Here is a 12,774-nt window from a genome sequence, read left to right on the forward strand (position 1 = left end):
GCTTTAATGGGTGCAAGGAAAACATAAGCTAGCTTTTCTCAACGAAGAGAACCATGTCCTGGCCTTATAGTTATGAGTGAAGAAATACAGACCCTACCCTCAAGAAATTTAAGATGTAAAGACACATGATCTGACCAAAGGAATAATAAAAACTACTGGGATGGGCATTGTAGCTGATACCACAGTTGGGCCTCATCCATAGAGAGTCTTAAATGCCAGAGTGAAGATTTTATTATTTATTCTGTAAGCAGGGAGGGGCCGTTAGAAGTTTTTGAGACTGAAATAAAGTGACTATATGTCGGTTTTGTAAGGAAAAGCATGGTGACAGAAGAATAATGGAGAGAAGTTTAGAAGCAGGTCACTTCGTTATTGTAATGTGTCCAATAGGGAGCGCTGAAGATCTGCAGTAGGAGCAATGACCACAGGAGTAGTGGGGGAAAGAAAAGATGGATTTGATGTCAGATTTTTGGAAGCTGGTTGTAAATATAAGGCTATGAGAGAAAAATTTAAGAAATCTGGTCAGTTGATGGCATCTATGACTTTAGGAAACACAGCAAGTGTACTATGTAAGAGAGATGCTGATCCAAGAAGGGAAATGTGGAGTTCGAATCCCAAGTCTGCCATATACTAGTTTGATGTTGAACAAGTTACTCAGCCTCCATGTGCATCTGAGGGTTAAATAAGCTAGTGAAAACAAAGAGTTTAGCGTAATGCCTCCATCACAGCAAGAGGTCAGTCATGTTAGCGATGTTTATTGTTACTATCATCGTTATCATTAGCATCATCATCGTTATCCTGGAGATGCCTAAAAGACAGTTGGAAACCAGTGCCCAGGAGAAAGACGAGGATTTGAGATAGATATTCTCAGTCACATAGAGATAATAGTTGAGTATAATAAGAGAGGGAAAATGGCCAAAGAATAGGGGTAGTCTGGGGAGAGGGCTGAGGTCACAGCTTTCATTTAAGGGATGAATAGAACTATAGGCATTAATGAAGACTCTCTAGGAGACACAACAAGTCATTCATTCCCTGGCTCATGATCACTGCACGACTTACCAGACATTTCCAGGCACAGAGAGCCAACATCTTTGGATGCACACCTTCTCTTCACAGTTACATGCCCCCAGTGCCAAAGCCCGAAGATTGTTTATTTTACATTTAAAATTTCCAGGCTTAGGACTATTCTTCATGAATCATAATGTCACAGGAAATATTTCAATTGTCTCATCTAATCTATTCAGGATATTTTTTCAGGTAAAATGAGGTCCCAACATACACAGCTAAGATTTCAGTTAATGGCTTAATAGACTTAAGCTCTCAAATATAGCACTGCTTATAAGGAGTATGTCTTATGGTTTAGGAATATGGAAATGCATTAAAGGATTTTCTATTTCCATCTTGATTTAGGTTTGGTGTGAGACTATTGCTTCTCAAGGAGAATGTGTATTATTCGGTTTCTCAATCTCAGCACTATTATTAATGTTTTGAGCCAAGCATCTTTTTTTTTTTTTTTTATGAAGGGGCTGTCATCCTATTGTAGGATGTTCACAGCATCCCCTCTACCCTCTGCATGCAAGTAGAATTACCACCATCAGTTGTGACAACAAAAACCATCAACAGACATTACCACATGTCCCTCTGAGGGCAAAATTGCCCCAGATTGAGAACTATTGTTTTAACTAATTAAAAGGTACTTTTTTTCATTAAGAAGTGATGAACTCACTCAAAGTCCCAGATTTTAAAATACATGCACGGATTAATAAAAGTGAAGCATGTATTCTTTTGGCTAGTTATCCTGGAAGGAATTTATCTGTCCTCCCTTCAGGAAAAAAGGAGTTTTCATGATCAGTATCTAAATCATATAAGCCATTTTATTAAATACCTATTTCAGTGACCCAATTAAGGTCCCAGTAAAATACTACAAAGTATTTTTAATCACATAACTAATAATAAAATACTATTTTGGTAAATAAGACAATAAAGTAACATTTGTTGACACACTGCCAAATAGGTATTACATTTAAATATCCAAAACCTGGGTTTTCTAATTCCTCTACTTCTGTGTTTCCCCAAATGTGTTTCATAAAGTCCTCATCCCAAGAGATATTAAGAAACATTCTGTGAAATAAGGGTTCTACCGTTAAGAGGTTTTGAAAATGGTGGGTTAAACAATTTTCTTTTTCATACAACTCATCGGAGACTTTGCTACATTTATAGCAGTGTAAATCTCTGAGAAGCACATACAAGGTGACTTTTGATGTTTGTTTGCAGAGTTTTTCAAGCATTTAATGTTTCTCACAATACATTTTGTGAAACACTGTGCTACCCCTCGCTGCCTTACTAGCCTCCAATCTCACTGACTGAGCTCTGGATCTACAAAGACTACATGATATGAAACCTAAGATGATTCAATGCCAAGCGCAGGCCTGCAGATCAACTGCTGACAATTTAGAAGCACAGAACTGCATAGTTTCTTTCTCTCCTGTAGGCAACAAATTTACCAGAAACTGCTGTTATGTCTGAAAGTATCCATTGGGTTTTTAAATGCTAAACGATGGTCCTGGTCTTGCTAATTTAAACAAGAAAGAGAGGTTTATCGGAAATATTCTGTGCAGTTCAGAGTTGTAAAGGAATAACCAAACACAACAGCCATAGGAAGGACAGGAGTCAGGGTCACTGCAGGCACCTGTAGAGCAGAAATTCAGGAACAGTTGCTTTTGGCTCCAACCACCAGATGGCCCACTCTATACATCTTCTGACTGAGCATAAACCCTAAAGTTTCGAACTTCAAAAAGACGATGTTGATTGGCTTAGTTTGGGTCAGATGCCTACCACCCATCCCACTCCCTAAAGTCCCACGATTGGCAATCCCACCAGAATGACAGAGTGGAGGAGGAACAAAACCTCCAAAACACAAATGCTAGGAAGAAAGAAAAAAACGATGTACTTCACACTTACTTAGTGTAACAAGTAGACCTGTGCGCCTTGGTTCATTCCACTGTTTCTACCCCTACTAGTTAGTTCTTTACATTTCTTGCACACCACACTGGAGTATTTCTGATGGCCAGGTTTTCTTCTGCAACCACCTTCAATACCCGTAACAGCCTGCCTTTCTAACAGTGCAAAGAGGATCTTGGGAGGTTAAGTCCTTGTACTAAGAAACCTGGCGTTGTCGATTAATGACTTTCAAGAAAGAATCATTTAGTCTCATTATCTACTAAATACATTCATTCTTAGCAGCCACGCATAGTACTAGGGCAGAAAATGCAAGGCAATGTGAGAAGGAGGAAAAGGCAGGGTTTAAAGACAGATGTAACAAATCAATTCATTCTGACCTCCAGATGGCCCAAGTAAAGGAATTTAGTTAAGCATCTACCTTTTCCCCATCCCTGAGTCTATGGACCATAAGTTTTTCTTAGTAATTCAAAATTCTTTTGATAATTATCAATTCTATGTAAACAGAGGAGAGTCTGTTCTGTAATCCTTTTTTTTTTTTTTTTTTTTTTTTTTGAGAGGGAGTCTTGCTCTGTTGCCCAGGCTAGAGTGCAGTGGCATCAATTCAGCTCACTCAACCTCCGCCTCCCAGGTTCAAGTGATTCTCCTGCCTTAGCCTCCTGGGTAACTGGAATCAGGTGTTTGCCACCACACCTGGCTATTAATAGAGATGGGGTTTCACCATGTTGGCCAGGCTAGTCTTGAACTCCTGACCTCAGGTGATCCACCCACTTCAGCCTCCCAAAGTGCTGAGATTACAGACATGAGCCATCATGCCCAGCCTATAAGAATGCTTTTTGATCGCAGACAAAGATTGCATCCTTGCCTCTGGTGGAATTCCTTCTACCTAAGAAACCTTTTTTGGGGCCAGAGTATTTCTAAGTATTTATCACCAGCACACCTTACCTTGCTAAGCAGAAATGCTACATGGAAGTCATATTGTTGGCCATGTTTTACTTTGATTAATTAATATTAATATTACAATTAACATTTTTGAGCCTGTTTAAAAAATTTTATTAGCAAATGCTCATTTGGGCTTAATTATTTGTCTCTTTGTTATAGCAAAAGTTTCAATCAATTCTACAAGAAAAGATAAAGAAAAGCATGATTTCTAACCAAGTTTTACTACTGCATTTATTTTTACAAAATATTACTTTTTAGTAATCTGTATTCCGGGGCAAAAGTAAGTAAAAGAAGTTTTACATTTTTTTATTTACTTATACAATTTATTACACAGAAAACCAAAATTTAAGTAAGAAATTATATTGCTTGAGAAAGTACAAAACGCTGGGGACAATGACATGCAACAAATACTTCTTGCAAAGAAAATCTTTTACTTAATAGTCAAACTCTACAGAAAACATCAAGAATAGAACAGTCGAAGAAGCAGCTTATCCTCTCCTTCTGGAATCTCTACCTGGTTCAGCCCGCCTGCCTCCACTCCTGACTCTGCCATGTCCATCAGGGTGACCCAGAAGTCCTACAAGGTGTCCACCTCTGTCCCCGGGGCCTTCAGCAGCCACTCCTTCATGAGTGGGCCCAGTGCCCACTTGAGCTCCTCGAGCTTCTCCCGAGTGAGCAGCAATGGCTTCCGGGGTGGCATGGGTACAGGCTATGCTGGGGCCAGCGGCATAGTCATGGGAGGCATCACCGCTGTCACCATCAACCAGAGCCTGCTGAACCCCATTAAGGTGGATGTGGACCCCAACATCCAGGCCGTGCGTACCCAGGAGAAGGAGCAGATCAAGACCCTCAACAACAAGTTTGCTTCCTTCATCGACAAGATGCAGTTCCTGGAGTGGCAGAACAAGATGCTGGAGACCAAGTGGAGCCTCCTGCAGCAGCAGAACATGGCTAGGAGCAACATGGACAACATGTTTGAGAACTACATCAACAACCTGAGGCAGCAGCTGGAGACTCTGGGCCAGGAGAAGCTGAAGCTGGAGGCGGAAATTGGCAACATGCAGGGGCTGGTGGAGGACTTCAAGAACAAGTATGAGGAAGAGATCAATAAGCGTACAGAGATGGAGAATGAATTTGTCCTCATCAAGAAGGATGTGGATGAAGCTTACATGAACAAGGTAGAGCTGGAGTCTCGCCTGGAAGGACTCACTGACGAGATCACCTTCCTCAGGCAGCTGTATGAAGAGGAGATCCGGGAGCTGCAGTCCCAGATCTCCGACATGTCTGTGGTGCTGTCTGTGGACAACAGCTGCTCCCTGGACATGGACAGTATCATCGCTGAGGTCAAGGCGCAGTACGAGGAGATCGCCAACCGCAGCCGGGCTGAGGCAGACAGTGTATACCAGATCAAGTATGAGGAGCTGCAGACGCTGGCTGGGAAGCACAGGGATGACCTGCGGCATACGAAGACTGAGATCTCCGAGATGAACTGGAACATCAGCCGGCTCCAGGCTGAGATCGAGGGCCTCAAAGGCCAGAGGGCTTCCCTGGAGGCCACCATTGCAGATGCTGAGCAGCACGGGGATCGGGCACTCAAGGATGCTGATGCCAAGCAGCAGGAGCTGGAGGCCACCCTGCAGTGGGCCAAGCAGGACATGGCAAAGCAGCTGCGTGAGTACCAGGAGCTGATGAGTGGCAAACTGGCCCTGGACATCGAGATCGCCACCTACTGCAAGCTACTGGAGGGCAAGGAGAGCCAGCTGGAGTCCGGAATGCAGAACATGAGTATCCACACGAAGACCACCAGCGTCTATGCAGGTGGTCTGAGCTCTGCCTATGGCGGCCTCACAAGCCCCGGCCTCAGCTACGGCCTGGGCTCCAGCTTTGGCTCTGTCATGGACTCCAGCTCCTTCAGCTGCACCAGTTCCACCAAGGCTGTGGTTGTGAAGAAGATTGAGACCCGCGATGGGAGGCTGGTGTCCAAGTCCTCTGACGTCCTGCCCAAGTGAACAGCTGCAACAGCCCCTCCCAGCCTGCCCCTCCTGAGGCTGCCCCAGAGCCCAGGAGGGAGGTTGCTGTGCAGGGGAGTGCAGGGAACAGGAGACCCACCTGATGCTCAGCCCTAGCCCTCAGCCCACCAGCAGGGAGTTTCCTGCCTGGGGAACCCCTTGCCCGTGCCTCCAGCTGCAAAACAATTCAATTGCTTTTTTTTTTTTTTTTTTGGTCCAAAATAAAATCTCAGCTAGCTCGGGGAAAAAAAAAAAGAATAGAACAGTCACACACCCAGACAGTGACAAAAGGATGCTACCTATGTTCTATTTTTTTGGTTTTCAGCTGTTTCTTTTTCTGAAAACAAGGGGCTCTGTGCTCTTTAAGGAAAGGGGATCTGTGAAAGGAACATTCGCCTTCTCTGTGTTCCGTCCTGGAGAAGGGGAGAGTTGCTGTCTGAGAACGCACTCACCACCATTGAAAAAAAGGTTGAGAGAGAGAAGAGGTTATAAAGTAGAAATTAAAACTTGGCCTACTCCCAACACCACTGATAATGCCTCAAACACACATGAATCTGTTGAGTAGTATCTGAAGACAAGACTCGTAGCAGGCATTTATCTTTGAAACATATTTAGATAGATTTGTTTTTTAATCTACTTAAAAATGTGTACTGAATAAACCTTAAATAGCAAATCTCAAAATAAAGAGGTCATTTACATCTAAGGAAACAGAATCGGTTAATTAGAGCTAAAAAATTATAGCTCTGGGTATGCATTTTAATTTGGCTGGCTGTCAGGGCATTGTTATCCTGAGCAATTACAAAACAAACTCATATATACAGGAAGTCAACATCTGGGGGGGGGTTCTACAGGTTGAACGACTATTAATAAAAATCTTCCTTTTAATCCTTGACTGTCCTCTGCCTATCCCAACAGAATATCAAATTAAAGACAATTTTTTTTTTCTGGTACTTAACAAACATCATGTAGTTTTGGCAATGATGAAATCCACAATACTTGAGAGTAACAGTGGGGTCTGCCAGTAGGGGGAGTTCGAGCCAAGTTTAGCAAAAGAGAGCTGCAGAAATGGGAATTTACGGGAGGATTCTAGGAGAAGTGGGCTTGCAAATAGTATATAACAAAATGAAGAGTAAAGCCAAAGTATTGATGGCAGGGCTTCTGTTGGTGTAATTGCATGGACCCGATTTTCCACAGAGAAACAGCAGTAGCCAGTAGAAATGGCAGTAGAGTGTGGGCACAAGAGATTCCATTTAATGTGTGTATCATAATTCATTTAACCCTTTATTTCCATACACACCCTATTTTTGTTCATTTGATTTCTGTTTTTGTTTTGTTTTGCTAGCACACATCATACTTGGATGGCTGTCCAAAATAAGAATTTCAGTTGATAAGTAGGTTACTCATTTCTCCCATAGACCTATATTTTATAAACCCTAGAACCCCTTGGCCTATGACCCCACATATTACAGTAAGATTAACCCTTGCAGATCTTCATAAGGATCTTTTGTTACCCAAGTTGTCTAAGTTTCACTTTAAGTAATACTCATGCAGTATTTTTCCCTAATTCATTAACTATAGTTCCCTTTCCCTTAGATACACTCGAATTTCAGTCCCATTTTCAAAAAAAAAAAAAAAAAAAAAAAAAAAAAAACACCTTTCCCCTTTCCCTCCACCAGATAACAGATCCTTGTATTTGCAAGAGAGGCCTTCAAAATTCTATACCAGCTTTTCTCCAATAAACAACAGGTCTTGGTCTCTTAAAATAGTATTGTACATGAGGGAAGATGAGAATTATGCCAAATGCTACTGTTGAAAACACTTTTTTTGCATAATTGAGAAAACAGTTGAGACTTTTTGAAATGATGCGATATTTATTCATCTTTAGTCAAGCCATAGACAGAAGCCCTTTAGAAGTAACGGCTTGGAGCCTCTCCAAAAATCCAAGGTTCAAATTCTAGTTTTGTATGTACTAACCAGGTGACTCTGGAAGAGTTACCTTAACTCTCTAAGTCCATGTCTTTTTAAAATGGATAAATAGTAATGACTTTTCAGAGTTGTTTGAAAGAAAGAGACCACATATGTCTCTGGCAGTGCTCAATAAATGACTGCTATTCTTAATAAAATGGTAGCTAAAGCTCATGGTCTTCATAAATGTAGATTCCCAACACCTTCTATGAAAATGAGTCTAGACAAACAGATTCCCATTGTAAAACAGATCACAGGTCTTTTCTACAAATGGTTAGACTGCCAGAATTAAATGCTATGACATTTAGTCACTTCCTTACTCTGGGTATACAGAAAGATGGCTTCAGCCATGCCTCTCTGCTGGATATCTGAACAACTTCTGTCTAAATGCACCAAAACACTAGGCTGGGGAGAGCACAATATGTATGTACTAGGTCTAGAGATAGAACAATGGCTGAGAAGATAAATGAGAAAGTCCACAATGAACCAACAGAACAATCAATCCTGAAAGAATTATTTCTGTAATCCTTGTATTACAGAAGTAATACAAAGAAAAAAAACACTGTTTTAATGCTAATAGGTGTCCACAGAGAAATTAGGACACACACACACACACACACACACACACACACACACTTCTGAAAAAAAAATCAAGCAAAGAACAACAAATTCTGCAGAGGAACTGAGTTATTCAATTCTGTTAAAAATGTACCTGGGAATAATTTACATTATTTAGGTGATGGCTACCCTAAAAGCACTGATTTGACTACTGTGTAATCCGTGCATGTAACAAAATCACACTTGTACCTTACAAATTTATGCCAAAAAAAAAATGTACCTAATCTGAAAGACATAGTCAGGGTTATTTTCCAGAATTCAAAGCAAAAATACTGAAGTAAAGATATGAAGGATCAATCCATAAGGTTCATATCTGGATAACAAGAGTCACAGGATGAGTGAACAGATACCATGGAGGCTGCACTGAAAGAAAGGTCTGGTCTTCAGATTAAAAAGGCCCACCAGGAGCCACAGGTTAATAAATGAAAGACCCACACTCAAACATGCCAAAGATTAAAATGATAAAGACATAAAAAGAACTGTACAGGTGTCCATTAAAGGGTTACCTCCAAAGAATGAGAATCCATTGGTATCAGACTGCCTATGAGCAACACTAGATGCTAGAAAACAATAAGAAAGGTTGCTGAAGTTCTAAGGAAAATTATTTGCAACCTATAATTCTATACTAAACTATCCATCAAATTTCAGCACAAAATAGACACTCCCAGACATGCAAGAACTCACACTCAAAGCCTCCCTTCTATGGACCCATTTAAAACATATTCACGTGAGGACGTTACAACAAAACACACACGAAAAGATATAAAAGTGAGAATAGAAAAGGGGCAGAGCAAGATGGCTCCATTAATCATCCTCTGCCCAAAGAAGAACACCAATTTAGCAACTATTGGCCAGGCACCATGGCTCATGCCTGTAATCCCAGCACTTTGGGAGGCCTAGGCAGGTGGATCACTTGAGACCAGAAGTTCAAGACCCACCTGGCCAACATGTTGAAACCCCATGTCTACTAAAAATACAAAAATTAGCCAGGCATGTTAGCACATGCCTATAATCCCAGCTACTCAAGAGGCTGAGGCAGGAGAATCGCTTGAACCCGGAAAGTGGAGGTTGCAGTAAGCTGAGATCATGAAAATGCACTCTAGCCTGGGTGATGAAGTGAGACTCTGTTTCTAAATAAATAAATAAATAAAGACGTATGAATTTATTTTTTAAAAAAAAAACAAATCCATTGATTTGTTGCCTACAAGAAATGCTTCACCTATAAAGATACACATAAATTGAAAAATTGAAAATAAAGGGATGGAAAAAGATATTCCATGCCAACAGAAACCAAGAAAGAACAGGAGTAGTTATATCAGACAAAATAGATTTTAAGACAAAAACTATAAGAAGAGACAAAGAAGGTTACTATCTAATGATAAAGAGATCAATTCAGCACAAGGATGCAACAATTTTAAATACACACGCAGCCAACACTGGAGTATCCAGATACATAAAGCAAAAAGGGAGATAAACTCCAATACAATAATTGCTGGAAACTTCAACACCCCAATTTCAGCATTCAGCAGATTTTCAGGCAAAATCAACAAAGAAACATCAGACTTAATCTGTACAATGGAGCAAATTGATCTAATAGGTACATATAGAACATTTCATCCAACAGCTGCAGAATATGAATTGTTTTCCTTAGCACACGGATTATTGTCAAGAATAGAAAATATATTAGGTTGGGCCGGGCATGGTGGCTCATGCTGTAATCCCAGCACTTTGGGAGGCCGAGGTGGGTGGATCACGAGGTCAACAGATTGAGACCATCCTGGTCAACATGGTGAAACCCCATCTCTACAACAAATTAGCTGGGCATGGTGGCATGTGCCTGTAATACTGGCTACTCAGGAGGCTGAGGCAGGAGAATTGCCTGAACCCAGGAGGCAGAGGTTGCAGTGAGCTGAGATCACGCCATTGCACTCCAGCCTGGGTAACAAGAGCGAAACTCCATCTCAAAAAAAAGAAAATATATTAGATCACAAAACAAGTCTTAAAACATTCTAAAAAACTGAAATACTATCAAGCATCTTCTCTGACCACAATGGAATAAAACTTGAAATTAATAACAAGAGGAATTTTGGAAACAATACAAATACATAGAAATTATACAACATGCACCTGAATGACCACTGGCCCAAGGAAGAAATTAAGAAGGAAATTGAATAAACATTATGAAACTTAATTAAACACAACATACCAAACTCTATGGAATACCATGAAAGTAGTACTAGGAAGAAAGTTTATAGCTATTAGTACCTACATCAAAAAAGAAAAAAAAAACAAATAAACAACCTAACAATGCATCTTAAAGGATAAGAAAAGCAAGAGCAAATCAAACCAAAAATTACAAGAAAAAACAATAGGAGCCTGACCAAGATAGCCAACTAGAAGAAGCTAGTGTGCACCACTTTCACAGAGAAAAATATAGACAGTGAGTAAATATAGCACCTTCAAATGAAACATCAGGAATACACATTGGGATTCACCAAGAAAACAACTCAACCCATGGAGAACAGAGAAAAGCAAGGCAGGACAACGCTCACCCAGGAATGACACAGAGCCAGGGGAGCCTCCCTGCCCAGAAAAGTAGTGAATGAGTTAGCAACCCTGGGACCCATGCTTCTCCCAAGGATATTTACAACCCTCAAGTCAAGAGATCCCCTTGTAAATCAACTCCACCTGGTCCTGTAGTCTGACACGCAGAGCTATGTGGAGTTTCAGCAGAGCAGCCATTGGAAACTTTACGTAACTGGACTTCCCAGCAAAAGTAGCTGCAATTCCAGAAAAGCAGGGAGTTTATACCAATAAGAAAGGGGCTGAATCCAGGGGGTTGAGAAGCAATAGTCTTCAGGTCCTACTTCCATCACACCTTGCAGAATAAGAACTACTGACTTGGAACTCCAGCCAGTCACTGGTAGCAGCATTACACCTCCTTGAGATGGAACTCCCAGAGGGAGATGTGGGCTACCATCTTTGCTGTTAGGGTCCCTGATCCCACTTCTCCCTAATGAACAGGACCTTCAGACTGTGGTCACCAGCCACTCTTGCCAGTGTTCTAAGCCTCTTTGATATGGAGCTCCCAGGGGGAAGGACAGGCCCCCACCTTTGCTGTTTCATAGCCTTAGCCATTGGCATCCCTGAGAGGGATGGCAATAAAGCAAACAACTTGGAAAACATATTTCAAGATATTATCCATAAAAATTTTTCCAACCTTTCAAGACAGATGAACAGCCAACTTCAGGAAATACATAGTCTCTCCAATATTCTACACAAGAAGATCATCCCCAAGACACATAATCATCGTATTTTCCAAGGTCAAAATAAAAGAAAGAATGTTAAAGGCAGTTAGAAAAGGCAGGTCACCTACAAGGGGAACCCTATTAAGCTAAAAACAGACTTCTCAGTATAACACTACAAGCCAGAAGAGATTAGGAGCCTATATTCAATATTCTTAATGAAAAAATTTCAATCAAGGATTTTATATCCAGCCAAACTAAGCTTCCTCAGCAAAAGAGAAATAATATTTGTTTTCAAATAAGCAAATGCTGAGGGAGTTTGTTACCACCAGACCTGCCTTACAAGAGATTTTGAAAGGAACACTAAATATGGAAAGGACTTGCCAACCACTAAAAAAACACACTTAAATACACAGACACTATAAAGCAACCATACATACAAGCTAGCATAATAACTAGCTAACAACACAATTACAGGACCAAATCCACTTATATCAATACTAATCTTGAAGGTTAATTGGCTAAACACACCATTTCAAAAGCACAGAATGACAAGATATATAAAAAAAGCAAGACCCATAGTATACTGTCTTCAAAAGAATCCATCTCATAGTCAGTGCTACCCATAGGCTCAATGATGGAGAAAAATCTCCCAAGCAAATGGAAATCAGAAAAAGAAGCAGGGGTTACAATCCTAATTTCAGACAAAATAGACTTTAAACCAACAAAAACCAAAAAAGACAAAGAAGGGCATTACATAATAATATAGAGTTCAATTCAATAAGAAAACCTAACTATCCTAAATATATATGCACCAAACACAAGAGCACTCAGATTCATAAAGCAAGTTCTTAGAGACCTACAAGAGACTTAGTCTCCCACACAATAATAATGGGGGACCTCAACACACCCCTGACAGTATTAGGCAGATCAATGAAGCAGAAAATTAACAAAGATAATCAGGGCCTAAACTCAACACTGAGCCAAATGGATCTGATAGACCGCTACAGAACTCCCCACCCAAAAACAACAGAATATAC

The 12,774-nt window shown here is 40.7% G+C and overlaps 1 pseudogene; it reads left to right on the forward strand.

Annotated features, from left to right (window-relative positions):
* Positions 1–4,448: 4,448 nt before the first annotated feature.
* Positions 4,449–6,010, forward strand: LOC128929177 (keratin, type II cytoskeletal 8 pseudogene; annotated as a pseudogene).
* The last annotated feature ends 6,764 nt before the right edge of the window (positions 6,011–12,774 follow it).

The sequence above is a fragment of the Callithrix jacchus genome, chromosome 12, assembly GCF_049354715.1.
Source record: "Callithrix jacchus isolate 240 chromosome 12, calJac240_pri, whole genome shotgun sequence".
Taxonomy (NCBI): Eukaryota; Metazoa; Chordata; class Mammalia; order Primates; family Cebidae; genus Callithrix; species Callithrix jacchus.